General features: G+C 45.3%; 1 protein-coding gene across 6 annotated transcripts in view; it reads left to right on the top strand.

Moving 5' to 3' along the window:
* LOC119445916 (ATP-dependent translocase ABCB1) overlaps positions 1-21504 on the top strand; it is a 164557-nt gene that overhangs the window by 76103 nt on the left and 66950 nt on the right. Inside the window, exon 1 of one of the 6 annotated variants that reach the window (XM_049663726.1) lies at positions 7990-8446. The exons of 4 other annotated variants lie outside the window; for them this stretch is intronic. The gene's annotated coding sequence lies outside the window, so the exon portion shown is untranslated. Of the gene's footprint in view, positions 1-7989; positions 8447-21201; positions 21314-21504 lie in introns of those variants that run through there. One more of the 6 variants, XM_049663727.1, reaches the window with a different exon arrangement.

The following is a 21504-nucleotide window of genomic DNA, read 5'->3' as shown; positions in this document are numbered from 1 at the left end:
GGCACGAGCGCGTTCGCGCGGTTAGCCAGCTGTGGAAGACGACGACGCTCGAGTCATTGCTGATGATGATAGTTTCTGCGCACATCGGATGGGCGGATTTTGGTTTCGGCTAGCCATATACAGTGTCGTTGTAATAACAGCGTCTAGATATTGAGAGTGTGATGAAATTCGTCCGGAAACGTGGCGTCCGTTGATTTATACAGTGCGTGGAACCCACATTATTTTGTACTTAATTCTCCGTAACGTGGTACAGTCCTCCGGAACATTTGATAAAGATGCTTTACCCCCCTTCGCTGTTGCTGCTGTTATCCTTCCATCACTTCACTCACACCCACTATACAGGATTGATCGAGAATTGGGCTGATAAATCAAAATGACGATAGAAAGTATATTACCCAATTGCAAAATTATAGCATTGCTGACAAGGAGGAAACAACGGAGCGAAAACATCTTCTTTCTTATTTTAATTATTTTCTTCTTCTAAAGTATATACTCGCCGCATATACGATGGCCATCGCCACTGCCGGCGCACGAGCTGCCGAGGTTAACGTGCGCACGTTCTGGGGGAGCGCTTCGGGCAGCTGGAACATGGGAACCGCTGCTCGTCCATTCGGCCCGGGACGACGACGCTAGAAAAGCTCGTCGCGAAATTGCTCCCCCAACGACTGACTACCCCTCCAGCCTAAAAAATTTCCCGCCGCGGTCCGGTGTAAGTGTCTCCGACCCGAAAGACCCGGCGAAGCCTCGGCAAGAAGGATCCGCGGACCAAGGACCGTCGCCATGGGTACCGCAGTCAGGCAAGGCTCGGATACCGTGTACTACTTGGACGCGGCGCAGCTCAAGAGCCAGCCGGCTGTCGGCGGCATAAAGTGCGTGCCCGTCCAAAGCACCCCTGGCCGCCCGAAGAAGACGGTGTACCGTATGGCGCCGTCGTCGTCGCTCCAGGCCGACCGCGTCCTTCAACCGGTCGTCGGGACGACCATCGCCGGCGGCCTTCAGTGCGACAGCTGCCCGCCGCTGTACCGCCAGAATTTCTCCCCGGAAGACTGCAGGTACGGAGGCGGCGCGGCGGCATCCGCCAACGAACCCCAGGTCATGCGCGTCCTGCCCCGGGGTAAGAACATCTACGTCGAGGAAGTGAAACCTTCGTCGCAGCAGCGCAAGTCATCGAGGTCGGCTCGACAGAAGCTGCCGAACGTGATGCAGATCGTCGAAGACCGCAACTGGTACGACAAGCTGGCTGCCGTGGTGGAGGACACCGAGTCCGAGGTCGACGCCGAGCCCGAGACGTGCCGCGAGTGCATCGAGGAGCTGATTCGCAGGAGGCGCGCGCCGGACCCGGAGCCGGCCGTGGTCGCATCTCCGGTCTACGTGGCCAAGGTGCCCAAATCGAAGCGGTCGTGCTCGCGACGCTTCGCGTCGTCCTCGCCGTTGCCTCAGCGGTCTCTGTCCCGGGGCCCGTCGCCGTCCTCGTCGCCTCGCTGCACCAATTGCACGCCGTACCAGCCGTCGTACGGCACGGCGCGCAGCGTCTCCAAGCCTAACACCAGCAGATCTCGGTCCAGGAAGTGGTACGAGTGACAGCGACCCGCCCTTGGGAGAGGGTTTGGCAAAAAAGATGAGGCAACAGAGGGACTCTCCAGGGCGGCGGCACTGGCGTGCATACAGATTGCGAGTCCGCATCCCCCCTCACCTCTTTCTTTTTTTAACTGCCCACGCGTCGTTGGAGCCGCGCTGTGTTAATGAGCGGAAGTAAAATTAGACCGACCGGCCGGCCTCACGCATACATAGGCGTGCCGTCGCAGATGGACGCCGCCTTGCCAACGCGTTTGCCATCCTTGCCTCGAAGCTGTCATGATTAAAGACAAAAAAATTATGTCCCCGGTGCGGTGTTGGTGGTTGTATTTTGCTACAGGAGGTGTTTAGAATGGCAGCCAATGGTGGCAATATTGCTCCACCTCAGTCGCACTTATACCAGTGGCCCATTGGTTCACAGTCACGTTAAAATGCAAGCAAACTCGACACATCATTTCGCACTCCGCTTTCCGAGTCAACTTCGGGAACAGTACAGCTTGCATGCACACACGGGTGCGGAAATCTCTTCATTTTACCGCATAATCTCTTAACCTCTGAAAAAGGGTGTAGTGTCGGGTGTAGTGCACGAAGTCGACGTCTTCGATCATTGCAGTCCGTGCAAGCGCAGAGATAAATTAGTGCGTCCTGCCTTAAAAGCCCACGATGGTGTGAGCCAATCCTGACCGGCCTTTTGTATATACTATATACCGGGTGTTTCACGTTACTTGAGCCAAACCTTTAAAATATGCAAATGCTGCCTAGCTGGACAGAACCAAGGTAATGTTTTCCGTCGCTTGGAGATACTCAGATAATTTTTTACACTCCGCCTAACTATATAATAGTCTTAATTAGTGAATGAACTTCTAGAATATTATAATTGAATGAAGAGTGTCAATGAGAAAATTGGAGAGCAACATGAAAAACTCCCGATGCAGCTTTCTGTTGCTTAATACGCGCTACATAAGAGTTTTTCCGAGCTTGAAAGAAGCTCCGCGAATACACGCAAAATTGCCGCGCGACTGGCCGCTCGAGGCACTTTCTTTGATTTCTCTCATACAGACAAGTTTTTGGTCGTTAAGCGCACATGTTCCTCCTGTCTGTCTGCACGATACGTGATTCGCGCACGCTTATTTTTGCCAATATAACAAACAGTATTTCGAGGGCCGAAGGATAAGCGGTTATATGTTTAATTACATTCCAGATTTAGCCACCTTTTCGAGGAACGTGACCTTCTGCTGCCGTACGTCTCTTATGATTCTTCGGTTAGAGTCTAAATGGCTAACGATTGAAGAGAGCCGTTAAGAGCTCCACAAGTTGTTGACCGACGACTTGAAATGGCGTTGCTATGACTTCACACCGATGGCCACTTCGCGAGTAGTGGCCAGCGAATCACCTGCGGACGATGTTCATATACCTGCTGCCTACCAGGAGCGCCTTCGTCGAGCTCCAACAACAACGAAGCGCTACGATTCATAAATGATCCATGCAGATGGCGATTATTGCAGCATTGTTGCTACCACAATCTCGTGCGTATATATATACACCACCGCCATTCCTTACAGCGCCCCGATCGAGCAGCTTTTAAGTGTCGCTATATACTGATGTCTTTAGAAGAAAAATGAGGGAATATGAGCGATGAAAATTTTGAAGAACAATTGTTAGTGCAGTTAAACAACGTGTGAATGGCTGCAACGACGCACTGAACGAGCCAGGCCAGCTCGTTTTATACGGGGTGATCTTTTTTTAAGTTTCTCGGAATTTTTCAAAATAGCCTGCTGCTGATAACATAATTGTAGTCCTTGAGCTGGCTTACTTAAGGAGGCGGACATTATTTGAACTAGAAATCAATAACACATATTCAACTAATTAAAACATTCACAAATTAACTTCGTAATTAATTACTTTACGCCACATATTGCAATTTACGAATTGTAGCCGGTGAATATGCAAGGCGTAACCACTTGGAATTAATTTACAGAATGACACCAGTTTGGAGTTACGCGCATCTAACTCGGTGTAAATATGCACTGCTCTTCCACTTTTTTTTAACAAAACGTTCTTTTATGCATTGGGCCCCAAAAGTAACTGGAACGACCACGTATTTCATTCCATACTTTGGGAAATATGTCTCGAAACTGGTGTCATCCTGGAGATTCATTTCAAGTGGACAAGTCTTGCCAACTCACCGGCTGCAATTTTTAAGCTGCAGTATGTGCCGTAATGTAATTAAGAAGTTCATTAGGGACTTCTTTAATTAGTGGAATATGTGTTTAGATTGCTCGTACTGCTAATATCCGCCGCTTCGAATAATCCAGCTCAAGGACAAGAATTATGTTATCTGTCAGGCGATTTTAAACATTCCGGGAAAGCTTCAAAATGATCACCCCGTATATTTACTGTATATACTTGCGATAATAATTAAAGTTGGAAGGAAAGTAACGTAAAATGTAATCCATTACTTTTTAGTAATTGCTCAGTTACGTTAGTGGGGCAGTTAATAGTAACTGTAATGAATTGCATTTTTGATTGAAGTAATCGCAATTGTAATCGGTTACTCTTATTTCTGTAACGTGTACAAGCCCGATCTTAACGGCCTTGTCTTGCTCGTGTGACTATGCCCTTGGTGGTTCATGTATCTATATACAGTGTCCCGCGTAGCTCACCAATGAATCAATGTTCGGTTATATTTCATCTCAATTTCTTACAATTTATCGGCCCGCAAACATATTGCTAACGCTTGTGTAAGTACACTCTTTGTCTAAAGTGTACGGGCTATACTTGCCTAAGACAGCCAGGCTAGCTTCTCAGTACAGCCTGTTTGAGGGAGTTTCTGTGGTGTACCAGAAGAACTCCAGTACTCTCCATTTAGAGGTATGGAGTGCCAGAGCGCCGCAAGAACTGGACCACGCCACCGAAAGGCCTAGGCTGTACATTAAATCATCCAACAAAGCGCGCTCCACGAATTGCTGCCCCTTGTGTTGCGTCTTCCAAACTGGAAATACCTTTGTTCAGAAGAAATACCGTTTCCTACTTTCTTTGCTATTTTAAATTGGAAATGATGAATTTTACTAAACTTTTACTCTCCACTGCAAACCTGACCTCATAGGAGTTCCTCTTTATCAGCGCATTGCATAATTATTATTATTACACGGCGGGTACCGAAAAGGAAAAGAAGAAAAAAACGTAAGCCGCCACTTAGGTGACGGCGATTGTCACAGTACACCGTAATAATTACAGCGCATCAGCACTTGTAGTAAATGGGCAAGTCACAGCTCGCTTGTTGAATACAATGCACTGATGAGCATGTCTTCTAAAGTGACCGTTCGTCACAAGCATTAAAGCTTTGCGCCACTAGGAAGAGCCTTTTTTGTGGCGCTGTTGAAAACCTCCTACGTGCTGTCCTTCAGTCACGAATCATATGCGTTGCATGAACATTTCTTTCCTGAGATTTTCTGCATTCTGCGCTGCATTACTTGTAGAACTTAAACTACGCTTGACAATATAGTAAAAACAGTTCCTGAGTTCCAGCCAGAGCCGAAATCTCATGGGAGAAACGCTACAAAAGCAGACGACTTATTTGTCAGCTTCGCACCTCAACGTCGTCTGCTAACCGTCTGCTGTTTACAGGACGGCACGGACTCCTAATTCACCAGCACTAAAGCGGTACTATTCCGTTGACAAATGCGTCCGATAACTCGAAGTCGTGAATTCTCGCGAACTATAAGCTAGAAAACCGCGGCAAGAGACAGCCCGCTCACCTTACGACATGTTGTCCACCGCCGGCATCGTGTTGCCCTGTGCGACCGAGGGCCGAGTGACGGGATGACACGCCAGGTGACGCCACTGACCAACCAACGATTTACCGTCGAGAAAATAGCTCAGGGAAGCCTGCCCCCTACTTTTCCCGTCACCACGTTCCCAGGCGCGGCAACCGATATTTCTCCGGCCGCACATCGGAGATCGATTATACGCGAGGCCAGCCGTCTGCCGCCAACGGTGTCCCGATATGCAAATTGCCGTTCCGGTAATAAAGACCGCAGTTTGTAAATCATGTCAGTCTCGAAACTACGCCTCAATACATAACCACTCCCTGTGACCAAATATAAGACGCTAACTGACAAAGGCGCCATCTGTAGGTAAAAATTGTACACATATTAGTTGCATTTTTAACAATAACTAACATTTTATTTGTTTATCAAATTATTGACAGATGGCGCACCAACTTGTAAGCTACAAAATTAAAGGCAAGAAATTGCTTGAGATTTTATTGCGGAGTTGAAAGGAAGTTTTGCAACTTAGTTGATTAGCCAGTTTCGTGAAAACCGCATGCGCTTCCATCTCGTGAGCTGTGTGGGAAACGAGCGGGTCAGTTCACGTCGTGTGTACTTCGGCGGTTCTCTTGGGAAGCTGTCACTGCTTTATTGATAGATTTCTGTCTGGCGCAGACGATGGGAGCGTGTTGGCGCCTACATATTCGCGCCCGTTCTCACCTTTTCTTACCGCTCGTTCTGGTACGGTTCGTGTTTACGTGTCCCACGCACTACAGCTACTCGTCGATGTGTGTGTTTATGGGCGAGCAAGGAAAATTGCTTGGCTGGTGCTGGTGACTTATTTATGGTGTTATTTCCGTAAGCGCAGCAACTGTTCGTGCAAACAGCGCCTGGTGATTCTTGTATGAATTAAGTACGTGGAATGAAGATTATGTTTATTGAACTAACTATAGTTTTTTTTTTCTTTTTTAATTACACATGTGACAGGCATTGGAGGTAGGGTTGCCAACTATCGAGTGGACAACGTCAGGACGTGGGGATGAGGGGGGAGGAGAGATATTTGGCCGTCCCGACTGGGCCAAGTCGAGACACGAGGCATTTACTCACACATCAGGACTGTTCCGCTAATTTTGGGGCGATTGTCAACCGTAATAGAAGGGGCTCGGCTTGTCCTTACAGTCTTCGCTTGTAATTTCTTATCCTTGCTTAACTAGAGAATCCACAAGTGCCGGCCAAATTAATTAATTACATCAATATAAGTAGTTTCAAGAAGGAAATCAGTATGCCTTTTGACGCGTTTCACGCTACAGCAACACTCACGTAGTTGATTTAAAGAGAAGGAAAACTCCAATCAAAACTGTAGAAGGACCGGCTCCTTCTTCAGGGGTGAGATGGAGTGAGGCGTAGCAGAGCTTATATGCCTTTTTGGGGTTTTGACAGGCAGATATCCATCTACCGAATGTTTACCTTTGACTCACATAGTTGTACGCTTATTAATAAAATTTTGCTGAAGAATTCCGACGGTTGACCAACCGTAATTTGAGAGCGTAACAATACATATACACGTTACGCACGTGACATCGAGTGCATAAAAACGGGGAGGGGGGGGACATTCATGTTAATATGAGACTTTAGTTAATAGGAGACTTGACGCATGCGCACGTAAGGTAGGACCAGCTGCCTAGAGCCTGCGCATGGGCGGCATAGTATTCGATGGTATGGCTTGGTGTAGTGATGCGGCATGGTTGGCGGTCAGCTTTCTTTCCACTCATATAATTTTTTTTTTCACATTTATGTTCATATGGTGGTCGACTTCGCGAAAGTTGCAGATTATAGTAGCTCCGCGACGTGCACTGTCTGACGCCAATTCTCGCCTTACGCGTAAGACAGACGTGGTAACAAGTATTGATTGATTGATTGATTGATTGATCGGCCATGACGAGGCGAGCAAACCATAAGAAACAAAAGAGTATCCTTATAAAAACGAAACACGTTAGAAATGTGAACGCCTCTCTCTCTCTCTCTCTCTCTCTCTCTCTCTCTATATATATATATATATATATATATATATATATATATATATATATATATTCTCACATAAATTAATAGCACGTTGCCATACGTCAGTTTCCCTTCAAAACATGTCTATCCGCGCGCCTACGCCGCACACATTGGAAGCAGGGTCGAGAAGAATAAAAGATCTCTACAGCAATCGTTATCGCGAGGACATATTCCGCACAACTTCATCGAGCTCCTTCCGTATGGCACCGCTCTTTCCACTGCCTAATGTCACATCCGACATGTACAACTCTACCAGCTGCCATCACCGTCTGCCCTCACAGCGCTTTTCGCTCTTGACGCATGCATTGCACCGAATGTACTCATCCATCTTCGTTGCCCTACACGGGCAACAGCAGCAGCAGCGCATGACTCACACGCGTGACTGAGACGGCCTCCTCCGGCCTGACGCCGCTTACGTCAAACTCATACACGCGGGCATCGGATATCAACTGGGAACCGTTGCTCTCCCCTTAAAACCATCCAGTTGGACACACGTTAAGTATATAGGAGGGGAAAATGTCTCGCTAGATTTCTCTTCGCAACACACGCCTGCTCTCTCAAAACCGCACTCGATCCAACAGAAAGCCCGATACACCGCCGATAGGACGGAGAACTTCTATCTATCGGCGTCTCGCTTTATCGCCGACGGCGCGAGCAAATAGCGGCGACTGACGCTGCTTCGGCCGTCGGCTCCGATTCGGTCTCGCACGTTTGTACTACATATGCAAGCTTCTGCAGCCGGCGCAAGCAAGCAGCAACAGTCGAAGAGACGACAGAGGCCTCTCTGCGTGCGACTGATCATCTCACCATCTCGTTGGCTGTGTCGAGGCACCCGTCGTTGTCGTCGACGGAGCAACGAATCTGTGTTTCCAATTTATTGTGTTCTTTTTTTTTCCCCCCGTTTGCTCAAGAACGTGCGTCGCGGCTGTGGGGGGTGTGTTCCGGGGGAAAAAAACATCCGCGTCGCACTCCCAGCACCAACGTGACGACAGGGGCGACTTCCAGCAGGACACACACTGCAGGCGTTGTGTACGGAAAAGGTAAAGCGTGTGTTTAGGCGATACTTTCGTGTGCTTGTCGAATTTAAAACCCGTGGCAATAGATCAGTTAGCATATAGAGTTCGTTTCGAGAGACAAAGGTTGGCCTGATGTCGAGGCCCTGTGAAGAGGCAACACTGTTCTTCAGCGTTGTACACACTGCAGTACACACGTTATTCGGCATCAGAGGAAAAGTCGTCGCGCGAATTACCACATTGTTGTTGCTGTTGCTGCCTTGAGAAGGTGAGTGGGAAAGGATGGGGGTTTGGGGGTGGGTGGGGGAGGGAACTTTTTGTTTAAGCGGTGTCGTCTAAATGATCGGCTCATACGTAGATGTTCGCGTGATGGTATTTGGCCGGTATTAGGTGCTCGCACTTTAGTCCACCTATACACGCGAAATTAAACCACATCCGGTCACGTCGTATACACTTAAGTTGTGTTGAAACTTGTGTTTGATTGATTACAATCATTGGTTGATAGTGTATACAACTGTCTTAGCCGGCATTTCCTCAACGTTTGATTGTCGTGTAGAGAGAAAAACATGACATGAAGTATGCAGAAGTTAAATTAAATTGACTCGATCATCTAACCAAATCCATTCACATGGTGAGAAATAAAGAACGACCTGGCATTTCTAACAAAGCATGATGACAGGCTCACCGCAACACATAACTAAAATACGGAGGGCAAGCGAATTTAGCGTTATTGCAAAAAATGTATACATACTTCAGCTACATACCTGCTGTAGGCCCTCGGCATGTCCTTTTGGAAACACGATACACTTTTCTTTTCTGCAACAGCCTTTATCGCGCAACAGCCTTTATCACGGTCTAGTCTCTACATACTGCGGGATAGGCGCCAGGAGAAGGCAGAAGCAGCTGGAAAGAGGGTGGAGGAGTCAGGGTGTATATATTCCTGGTAGCACTATATGCGGAGCCAATCTTGTCAAAATGTAGGGCAAATGTAGTGCTATGTTGGGCCAATGTGGCGCAACGCTATGCTTACATTGACCGTGATTTCTGCGCTGCTACTATAGCTGGAAGATTAGATAGAGTGATCAAGTTCTCAAATCGCGCTGAATAGATTCTGTTGACGCAAAACGGGAGTAATTTTAGACACATTAGACTCCCACCGTTAAAGCGAACTCCAAGCGGCCAAGAAATTACGTTCGTCTTATTAGAAGTTCACGGAGTCATCAACGAAAACAACTTCACTATTTTTGGTGCACCCAAGTCTCTAAGTGTTGTAACGAAAAAACCTACGTAAAAGAAAAAGATTGCAGGTCGTTTACCGCACTCGCACCATTCAAAGCACTGTTTTATGCACTCTAGTTTGAGTCACTCAGTAATGTTGATAGCGCATTGCAAATCCGTGTGCTATCTCGAAACTGACATTGAACCCAAAATGCTCCAAAATCCATCGATGCCCTCATGTTGAAACAACGTGTCAGAGTACTTGGGGCATTATCAGCTGACTCATATATGTGAGAACAACTTGTTATTGTGTCCCTTGCCAGTGTCCTCGCTATTTTTATCAGCCTATAGATGCACTTCGAGGACCTCCTCAATTAATGTTATACCGTAGTGCCATCCGTACTTTTTTTTCACATCGTAGTCGACACTGCCGTAGTTTATGTGCAGAGAAATACCATTCACTTTTGCGGTAGCGTGGCTTCGGACCTCACACAGACGCGAACAGCAAGCATCAGTGACGGCTGGTTCTTGTTACGCTTATGTTCTTTTGTATAGGGCCTATGGGGAAACCAACCATGCACTCGCACATTGTTTGGTATATCTGAAGATTCGGCTTAACCGGGTTAGTCTTAACGAGAGTCTATTATATTAAATAACGAGAGGCAATTAAATCAAATGGGACCGCGCTCAAAAGGCCGAGTAGCGCAAATCGAACGCTATTGAACACTGCAAATCGCGCGCAACAATTTGCAAATGCTCAAGAAGCGGAATGTACGTTCATGTATTCTTTTTAACTTTATTCGTTGCCATGCACATCAGTGCTCATTTTTGCTGCGCGTTTATTCTGCTGTGCACTTTTGACCTTCATAGCCAAGGTGTAAAGGCCACGGATCCAGAGTGATTATGACAGAAGCAAGCGAAAGTTTAATTTCAACTGTTAGCCTAGGCTTGGCATGATACTCTGCCACTCCAGGTGCAATGTATGATGAGTGATGACGGGAAGAGAAGGAGAGAACAGAAGAAACATGCAAAACATACACTTACACACGCGCTAAAGGTCCTAGCAGATGTGTAGCTAGAAGCGCCTTCTAATGTGCCTATACAATAAATCAATGTAAGCAAATTCTTGCACTAAATCAACGCTCTTCAGTCGCTTAGTCGAAGCAGATGGTCGAGAGAAAGAGAAGCGCTTATAGGTAATGTCACCGAAACAAGCATTCATCACATTTCAAGTTGTAAAACGAGGATTCAAAACAACAACGCTAGCGTTCGCTTTAATGCTCGGGGAGCTTGCCGTCGCGCATAAAATATAAATGTTAACTTTTTTTTTCTGCCACCTTTTATGAGAATTGATGAGACCTAGCAAGATGGTCTCGTGGCCTCATGTGTTGTGGAACGCGTGTTGAAAAAAATAATGAACGCGCCCCAAAAATTATCACTGCGCGGCTTGATCAAGAACCAACAAAAATATTTATTTGCAATAATTAAGTATTCTAATACTGTAGTCACACAGTTGTCACAATAAATAACAAGTGTACCAACGTAACCACTAGACCGTTCGGAATGAAAACGTGTTCTTGTGAAAGTATCGGTTTTAGAAACGAGCAACATTTTATCCTTGGATGTGCTGGTTTGATTTACTGGTCACACAGTTTTTTTTTTATTCTTTCATTTTTTGCTTACTTTTTTCCTTCGAATAACGCGTGCAATGCGTCTTAGCTGAATATGCCGTATACAATATATGAAGCTTTTTCTTGGAACAGGATGCGCATGGCAAAATTTTCGTAGCCTTTCTTACGATAGCTTGAAGGCTCCCTGCATGGCGTGCTCGAATGCGCAGTGAAAGTACTGGGCATTCGGGTGTGCAAACCGTGGCATGTGCAAATGCCATAACAGCCAACAGACATGTTACGAGGAGGTCTGTTTTTTAGCAATTCGTGTTTTAGCAATTCTGTTTTTAGCAAACCGGGCTGAGTCCTAGTTAACCTCCCTGCCTTTCATTTATCGTTTTCTCTCTCTCTCTCTCTCTCTCTCTCTCGTACTGTATTGAGGTGGTCACGGGTACGTTTTCGTGTAGGTATCCCCGTCACAATTGTAGTCACTCATATTTTCCCAGCAGAAATTACTACAGAGAACTCTGACGTTAGAGTCTATGGGAGCTGAGAAGTAAATGGCGGTTCAGCGAACATGGAAATGGCCGGCAGTATACGGGGCACTGACTTGTGCAAACTTCGTCCATTCTGGCTTCAAGCGGCTTTGTGATTTTGCAAATCGATAATTTTCAACAAAATATCGCGTTAATAATAATAATAATAATAATAATAATAATAATAATAATAATAATAATAATAATAATAATAATAATAATAATAATAATAATAATAATTTATTTCCCATCACATGCATATGATGGCGGAAGCAGGCAGTAAAAACCGCCGAACAAATCGGCAGCTTGACAACGCCGCGAGCAACAATTCGCTATGCAACAATGCATAAATGCAGCAATGCGCTATGATAATGCCAAGAAATTAACCTATTGCCTTCATGCGTTAAGAAATATATGAGTGCTTCCAAATTTCCAAAAATAAAGCGTATTTGAATAAAGGCACAAAAACGTCTGAAGCCATAAGCTAGAAAATGACACAGATTCATTTGCTATGCGATCGCTGCCCCGGAGTTTCCTCTAGTAATTTTTGTTGGAAACTCTGTATACTAAACAGTTTTGCATCCCTCCGATCTTTCCTCGACCGACCACAAAGCCTTAATTTTTTTATAGGACACTAAAGAGCAGTGCTAAATTAGTTTTATTTTGGTGAAGTGTTTTTCTTTTCGAGGCTTCGGTATGCATTTATTTGGCTAAAAAATGTTACTTATGAGCAGATAAAATTAAGGGCCAAGCTTCCATATTTAAGTTTAGCGCTATAACCGCAGCACCGGCCCTTAGTATGACGTCACAAATTTCAAAGTATTTTCGCCGTTTTTGCGCTGTTGTTGCTCAGAAAATTACTCGAAACCCGTTGAGTCTGTAGTCTTTGGTTCTTTTAGCAGTACAATGTAATCTTTGTTCATTGATAAACCATTAACTATATAGTTGCGAGCAGACGTTGTTCAAGTCTCATGCCTTCATGAAGGGCTAGCACGGGGAACTGCAGGGCTATCTTTTGTTTATCAGTGTTTGGCTCACTAAGACTTCACTCACAAACTATAGTTTCTAGCTTTCCTGAAGTTAAAGTTATCAATCTAGCTAAACTTAACCTTGCGTTTAGAGTCCCTTTAAGAATATATCGCTCCATTTCGCCTTCTTTTTTTTTTGTGAATCAAGTAAAACGAGAAGCTATTGCTATTGTGAGGCACATGTATATTGGCCTAAGCCAATAAGATGTCAGCCGGGGCTTAAATGGTCTTCTGCCTTGACAAGGAACTAGCGCTAAGAAGGGCAGGTAAAAGAAGTTGACGCATAGAAGAGCTATTCACGAACGGACTTGCATATGTCGGTTAACTATTAAGCATTCTTTATAAACGCAAAATGACACACACACACACTCACTGTGCGTGCTCGTCTACTAACATTAATAGCACGAAAGCACACCAAACAATGAACAGAACTTTCGTAAGGACTATCTGGCTTTTGTCACAAGAAAATGCTTTGTCGTATTCAGTCTCGTGACAATACAAGTATGTGGCCTCAGCTTGGTGCCAAAACGCTTTGACGCTCAGCGCGGAAACATGTTCTTATCGAAACCTTGGCATCGATGATTTTGTTTTGAGTGGGCGTACGTAGCTCGATCTCGCCATTGATTTCCGCAAAGCCATTAACTGCCCCAGTGTGCACCAACGAACGCAAAGATGGAGATTAAACTTAAGCAGAGAAAGAAGCAAGAACATTTGTAGAGCCCCAGAAACGCGGTAGTGTCGGGTTCGATACCCGGACGAAGACAATTTTTTATCAACTCCAAAGAAGGAAGCCATATATGTTTGCTCTGTGGTTTGTACTACATTCAAGTGGATGCCGACACTCACTTTAAAATAACAGGCCTCTGTCAGGTAACAACGCTTCCACACGTGGACCGTGGCCTTCGTCGAAGGCAAGCCCGTTTGTCGACACGTTGGCATTGGGCCGATTGACTGATGCACAACTCTGGTGATTTCTTACGACGCAGTGACAAACAGCTCGGGAATTTCAATTCGACGTCCCGCAAAATGTCTGCTTTCCCGTTTGATCGTGCCCGTGGAAGTTTGTCGCACAAGCACCCTGTTTTGGAAAACGCACCAGCTAGAAACGCCCATCCGGCACACTGATGGTCATCGAGAACGCGTATAGTATGTACGCAGCGAGAAAGACAGGTTATTTATAAGACACCTCGTATCAGACACAATCGAACGAGAAGTATATTTTCGTCACACGCTATTATGACTCGCTCTTGAATCATCATCATCATCATCAGCCTATTTTTATGTCCACTGCAGCACGAAGACCGTCTCCGAGAGATCTCCAATTACCCCTGTCTTGCGCTAGCTGATTCCAGCTTACGCCTGCAAATTTCCTAATTTCATAACACCACCTAATTTTCTACCGTCCTTCACTGCGCTTCACTTCCCTTGGCACACATTCCGTAACTCTAATGGTCCACCGGTTAAAAAATATCGGAGGTGGTTTAGGGGCCCTTTAATGTGAACTAGAATATCGTCGATCCCCGTTTGCTCTCTGATCCACACCGCTCTCTTCCTGTCTCTTAACGAAACACCTAACATATGTTTCGTTCCATCACTCTTCGTGCGGTCCTCAAGTTGTTCTCGAGCTTCTGTGTTAACCTCCAAGCTTCTGCCCCATACGTTAGCACCGGTAGAATGCAGTGATTGTGCACTTTTCTTTTCAACGATAGTGGTAAGTTGCCAATCAGGATTTGGTAATGCCTGCCGTATGCACTCCAGCCCATTTTTATTCTTCTGTAAATTTCCTTCTCTTGAATATTGACCGCCTAGACTCTCAGTTCCTGCCCGACCGCGAATCATTCTGCGTCCGGCTCAGAAAGCAAGCAAGCGAAAAGTGTTTATTTAAAGAAAAACGCTACGGAGCTTGGATATCTACAGTATACAGCCTGAAAACAATGGCAATCTATAGTGCGGTACTCGAACAAACACGTTCGTCGATATCCTTCGGCGGAGGCTGTTTGAGTGCGCGCAATGCCGTCTTGGGGCACGGTGCTCGAGACGACAACACGGATTCGCTCTCGGTGAACAAATGTAGGGACACCCGCTGCAACACCCGCTGCCGTGACGCAGTTTCCATGTCTTTCTGCGTTTGAGAGCAAGGTTGTGGGTTCGACCTATAGGTATCCAGCGTTTTGTGCAAAAAGCTCTCGCAGTGTCGCGCACATGCTATTCCTTGTCATGTGGAGTTGAACATCATAATTATTTGATATCTCCGTGTCTCTGATGGCTAACCTTAAGAGCAAGGAGGCGAAGGAGGAGGAAAAAACTTTGTTTGAGGCCAGCACTAAGCCACCAGTAAAGAAGAGCGCTTGCTCCGCTGAGGCCCGTTGGGGATCCGCCGAGCCCGAGTGAAGCCAATCGCTCCAGGAAGGAGGGGGAGGGTAAGGGAAATAAGAAGTGGTAATGGCAGTGTTACATGAGTACAGGATGTGTTCTGTATCTGCCCTTATCTCCGGACAGTTGGGGAAGTGAGCTGTGCAACGCCATCTGAAGTTGTAAAGCACTAGTGGGGTGAGAAGTGTTAGTTTGAACTTTGCGAAGGACATGTGCTTGTTCCGTGTTGAGTGAAGGGTGAGGGTGGAGTAAAATAGTGCGGTTTTCCCTGATGTTCTTGTAGTGTTCAGCGATTTGCTCTTTGTACGTGGCGGCATCTTCCACTGTCGTTGGGTTTGGCCAGGGAAAAAAAAAGAACTCGCGAAAATAATTGATATGGTGTCCTCTTACTACAGTGCCCCTCATAGCTCCTGTACTGCTTTGGGGCGTTGAACCCCACCGATAAATCAAAACCTGTCATGTGTGCAGGAGCGAACGATAAACATATGAATGAGCTTGCGTTACCAGAAATATGGAATGCGCGTACAGTAGGCCCCGTGCTATACTGCATGCACGTGTGTCAAAGAAAAACAGCGTCAGCGTTGGAAGACGCGCCTTGTGAGTCGTGACCTTCACCGCGTCGAAGGACGGTTCCGTCCGGAGTTCACAAGATTGGTGGTCACTTGTGCTCGCAAGAGGATCACCTTCAGTGGATCCGACCGAAATATATGTGTCTCAGGGTTTGTCAGCACATAGGAATTCTGAAGCCTTTCGGCTAACAATAAATAGTCAAAAGTTGACTTATCATCTAATAAACGAAAGACTGTAATGCACATCGCTGCAAGATATGCGAGATTAACGCAAAATTACCGCGCGACGGGCCGCTAGAGGCACTTAGCGTGTATTCGCGGGCTTCTTTCAAGCTTGGTAAAGCACTTTTATGTATAGCACGCATTGAGCAACAAAAAGCTGTATCGGGAGTTTTTCATGTTGCTCTACAATTTTCTCATTGACACTTTTCATCTAGTTAGAGTACTTGAGAAGTTGATTAATTAATTAAGACTAATTACGCAATTAGGCTTACTGAACAAAAGTAATATGAACATTTCCAAGCGACGGCAAACAACATTACCTTGGTTCATGTCCAGCTACTTGGCATTTGCATATATTTAAAGTTTGGCTCAAGCTATGTGGGACACTCTATATATATGGATAGCAAGATGACACAAGCGCCATGCTTTCCAACGGCAGCTTCGGAGTACTCCATGGCGCTAATCGCAACCACCTTATCGTTTGTTGGCGGCGTCTTTCTCCTGGGCGGGCGGGAAATGTTTACGTCTGCCCGTACTTACACATGCTGTCACCACTGGATCCTGGAAGCCTACACAATATTTTCCAGTGCCGGGCGGACGTGTTTAGCGTTTCACGAGCGCTTCAACTTGTAGAAGCCTAAGGAGGTTTTCAATATCATTTTAAGATATCCTTGGTGTAAGCACGCTGCAACCGCGTAAGAAGACGCGGTTCTGAGTCGACAGCATGCATGATCCAATCTGTATGCGATAGACTTCCCCGTATACAAAACAAAAGAGTGGAAAAGGCTAAACATATTTACATTATATACCCGTGAACTGTAACACACGTCGCGCACATAAACAAGTTACGTACGAGCACATGGCTGTTGATTTTTTTTTTTTTTAAACTTGCGTCAAAAGATGCTCAGTATTCGTGCTTGTATCAGACTGTATCGCGCTGTCAATGTGTAAAAGGGAGGAAATCGCTTCTTCGTCACACTGGATCCAGTGAGAATGATTACCGCTTTCTTCTTACTTTTTTTTTTTTTTTGCCCTTCACGAGTTCGCTCGATCCTTGTGAACACAGTGTTCACTCTGCGTTCAGTCTGCAACGCATTGGTATACGTCAGCAACGGTGCGACGCCGTCGTCATCAACGTCGTAGCCAAGCAGACGTGGGCCCGTTGAGCCCGACGCAGTTCTATCATAAACGTGATCGGCTTTCGTATACCATCTCTTGCGGGGTTATTATTGTGAAATTTATTTCAAAGGTCAGCAGCATATATCATACGGGATGATCACTTTTAAGTTTTACGGAATTTAAAAAAAATCGCCCGTAACAGCTAGCCGAGCATAATTATTGTCGTTGAGCTGCGAGTATTCGAAGAGGCGGACATTATATTAGCGCGAGAAAATCGAAAAAACATAGTGAACTAATTAACGGATATTCCTTAATTAACTTCTTAAGTTAATTACTGTGCGGCACTTATTGCAAGTTATACAAATTGTAGCCGGCGAGTTTGAAAGACGTGTCCATTTGAAATGAATCTCCGGGATGACACCACCAGTTTCGAGATATTATTTCCCTAACTATGGGACAAAATACATGGGTGCTTTGTGCTTCAATGCCTAAAAGAGCGTTCTGTTAAAAACAATGTACGCGGAACAATAATGCTTTTTGACGGTGAGATCGGTGGCGCCTATCTCCAAACTGATGTAATCCTGGAAATTAATTCCAAGTGGATACGCCTGACAAACTCACAGGCTACAATTCGTAAATTCTAATATGTGTCGTAAAGTGATTGATAAGAAGTTAATTAGGGAATATTTAATTAGTTGAATATGTATTTCGATTTCTCGAGCAAGTAATGTCCAGTTCTCTGAATAATCGAGAGATCAAGGGCTAGAATTGTGTTATCTGCAACAGGCGATTTTTAAAAATTCCACAAAACTTAAAGATGATTACCCCGCTTATTTACAGCAGGATGCCCCATAGTCCAAAAACTATCCGACCTCCGTATTCCATCTGTGCTTTCAACTTCGGAAACGCTTTAGCTTCGGTAACTCTGGGTTAAAATATTTCAGAAGAGATCGCAAAAAAACGACAAAAAAAGGGAATAATGTGCGAGTACAGCTCATAATGATGTTTACAGGTGAGACGATGACGAAAAGTTCGGGCTTTTCTATATCATGAACTGAACCTTTGTTAAATGTTCCTGAAAAGGCCAATTTCTTAAAGGCATGTGAACAATGAATACAATTAAGGTCCACCGCTGTTTTTAAAGGCAAGGCATATAATCTAAGATACCACGTAATGTTAGCGAAACGTGACAAATTATGTCCATTTGGCACTCAGGGCAAAATTTCTCATCGATTCTTCGTCCATTTTCGGTTTGCTCGTCATACTCGTAGTACAGTAAAAAAAAAAAAAATTGCCGCGTATCTGCGTGCTTCGCTGCAAATGTCGTCGAAAGACGATAATCTTCTGCCGGCCGTACTACATGAGTGCTGGTCTGATCCGCGGCCACCCGTGATGCTGTTCTCGTACCATTTCCGTCCTGGCATGATAAATGCAATGGAGGTTTGTTTGAACAGATTTCATTTTACCGCATTATTTCATCAAGCGGCCATTTATGTTTTGCCCTGCCTCAGACAGCGCTTCCTTTATGTTGAATCGGCCGCATCTGGCTGGCATTGATAAAACTGAGGAGGCGCTGCGTGAGACATGGACGCCATCTGGCAATACATCGGGAAACATGAGCTTGTGCAGAGGGTTTCCTTACTCCATGGCAGAGGGCGCTCGTCGGCGCGCAGTCGGGGAACGTCGTTCGTCGGCGCGCATAGCATGGCATTTTCAGCGCAGCTTAAGAAACTAGGGTCTTTAGAGTTACGTATCTATGTATTTTCTATTAAAGGAACACACCTCCTAATACTTACCTATAGTGATGTTGCGCCACAGATATGCGTAATATTTACTTTGTGATCGATAACGTTCACAAGTATGAACAGCCGTACCAGTTTAAGTAGTGTGGGCGTTAAGCAAGTGGTCCAACTTTGGCCGGGTGGCTGAATCGGGTGACAGACAGACAGACAGACAGTCTTTAAAACCCGGTTATAACGGAGGGGCTGATGCGCTAAAAATAGATCGATATATATCAGGTAATTCGATATGCCCAAACTCGCCTCTGACGTTCTATAAAACGAACTTTTGCGAAGTGTTCGTTACATACGGATTTGTTATGTCCAGTAGATAAACGAAGCCAGGAAAATAATCCACTTATTTAAAACAACACTACACGTATACGCAGCATAGCGTTTGCCTGTTCCTTAATGTGTTCCTCGGCGTCTTGACCAATAGAACGGCGTTATCGATGCACGATACTGTGTAACCTGTTCCAGTCCCCGTCACTTAATGTCGTCACCGTAGCGGCACAGCACGCTCACTGGAAAAGTGTGTCCTGAAGCGTCGGACGAGGCGGCTGTTTCGAACGTTTTCAAAGTTTCTAAAGCAAATCGAATATTATAAACTATATATGTTCGTATTCGCATTCGAAAAGCAACTGTTCCGTATTTACGAATAACCGAAACTATACCAAATCAATAGCAACAGCCGACTGTTAAAGCCTGGTTATATGCTGTTCTTCGTCTGCTATAAACAAATAATCGCAAATCATCAGAAGTGAAACACAAGAAAAGTTTTCGAAGCAATGCAGAAATAAAAATGGGTAGCGCAAGCTTTGCTCTCGCGGTTTCACAGCGGAAGCCTACATGACAACTGGTGGTTTTCGATTGTACTCAGTCAATGTATCCAGTGTGCAGCTCGTTATGAGGGAGTTATTTTATACCAGAAAGCTTCGCTTATAAGCTTCAGTAAGCTTCGCGTGTTCGATACAATGGATGGTTTTACTTCTTCTCAGTTCGTTATACTGGCGTTCACTATGAGAGACGCCGTACCAGGAAACTCCGGATTAATTTGGCCCCCGTGGGGTTCTAACGTGCACCCAAAGCTTGACGCATACATGAAACGTTTCTGCATTCCGTTCCCATCGGAATATATACTGTCGCTGAGGTGATATGTGCATCTGAAATATATGTCAATTTCCATTGAAATAATGCCTTTTTTCGGTAAATTCTTACTGCTGACGTGTCGCCTACGAATGCTCAAAAACGTATTCATTTTCTCGCATTTATCACGGGACAAGCCTGCGAACTATAGAGAATCTCCACGTCCGTGAGAAGGTGTCTTCCTCAGGTTCGTTCAAGTAAACACCGCTTTTCTTTAACTAATATATATAGGTGTAACATTGTGCGACGGTTTACTTCATGTTCGTGCTGAATCCTGTTTTGCGACGCCGCATCTCGCACGCATCCTTTGAAATGTAGTTTGAGAGCTTGCTTCGTCGGAGGTGTTGATAAAAAAACCTCCCAAGAATTGACGTCAATTTTCGAGGAAAACTGTAAAAGAAAAAAAAAAAGTGTTAAACTAATAACATATCGTGTCGCGCGTGCATGTGGTTTCAAGTCAGAGTGTAATTTTGTTGTTAATTATTCTGGTTTAGCTTTGAAATAAAAATAACAACCGATGCCCGTGAGGATGGATAACAGGTAGAAGGATGACGTCAGCAGTGGCGTCAATACATGTGGCTTATTATCCTCTAGCTATCGGCAACTCTCGGAGGGTTTACAAACTCACGTCTGTGTGACCAAAAATAAAGCTACAATGCATGGATTTCGAAGTCTTGAACTATAGTCTGCGATAACATTTCTTGGCCCACATTGTTCTGACGGTGCGCTTCACGTTGGTCGTGTCTAAAAAAGGACAATATCCGATGTTGATGCTCGTCTATGTTATAAGTAAACCGACGCCCTTGACGCCGCTGCAAGCATCTACGCTTTTACAGCTTGCATCCTAGCCGGGAGTGTTTATTGTGCCGGCCTCAACAACACACGATAAAAAAAAGAATCTTATTGAACTGCAAGTACACGAGTACTTATATGTGATGACAGCGTGTTGGGCAAACAATGCCGAAGGCCAACGGAAGGAAGGCTTAACGGGGCCAGCACAGATCACGGATACTATTTATTTGACCGTCGACGTGATAAAACCCGCTGGAAAAAAAAATGAAAGAAAGAAAGAAAGCGAGGCACTGCGTATAGAGTGGCAAATAAAAATGCCGGCCAGAGGGCGCGAATTCCAAACATCGAGGCACTGAGTTACGTCACGGCAGATGTCGCTTGTTTGCTCACAGATGGGAGCGCCTATTGATACGAACGGCGACAGCCCCTCGTGCGCTGCGCATTTAGATATTCTTGCATATGTGCTGTGTTCGAGGGCGGCGAACTGTTACTACTGCCGATCGGTAAGTGCTGTGCAAGTCGACGTGTATATATATATATATATATATATATATATATATATATATATATATATATATATACTCAATATGACTTGTCGCGGTTACACCTATAGGGAGACGCGATAACGAATGACGAAACGATACCGCTGTGGGCTACGTGCATTCATACAAGATGTGCACACCCCAATTTGCAT

Source organism: Dermacentor silvarum, chromosome 3, assembly GCF_013339745.2.
Source record: "Dermacentor silvarum isolate Dsil-2018 chromosome 3, BIME_Dsil_1.4, whole genome shotgun sequence".
Classification (NCBI taxonomy): Eukaryota; Metazoa; Arthropoda; class Arachnida; order Ixodida; family Ixodidae; genus Dermacentor; species Dermacentor silvarum.
The sequence above is the reverse complement of the archived record's forward strand: the minus strand, read 5'-3'. Positions and strand labels throughout refer to the sequence as shown.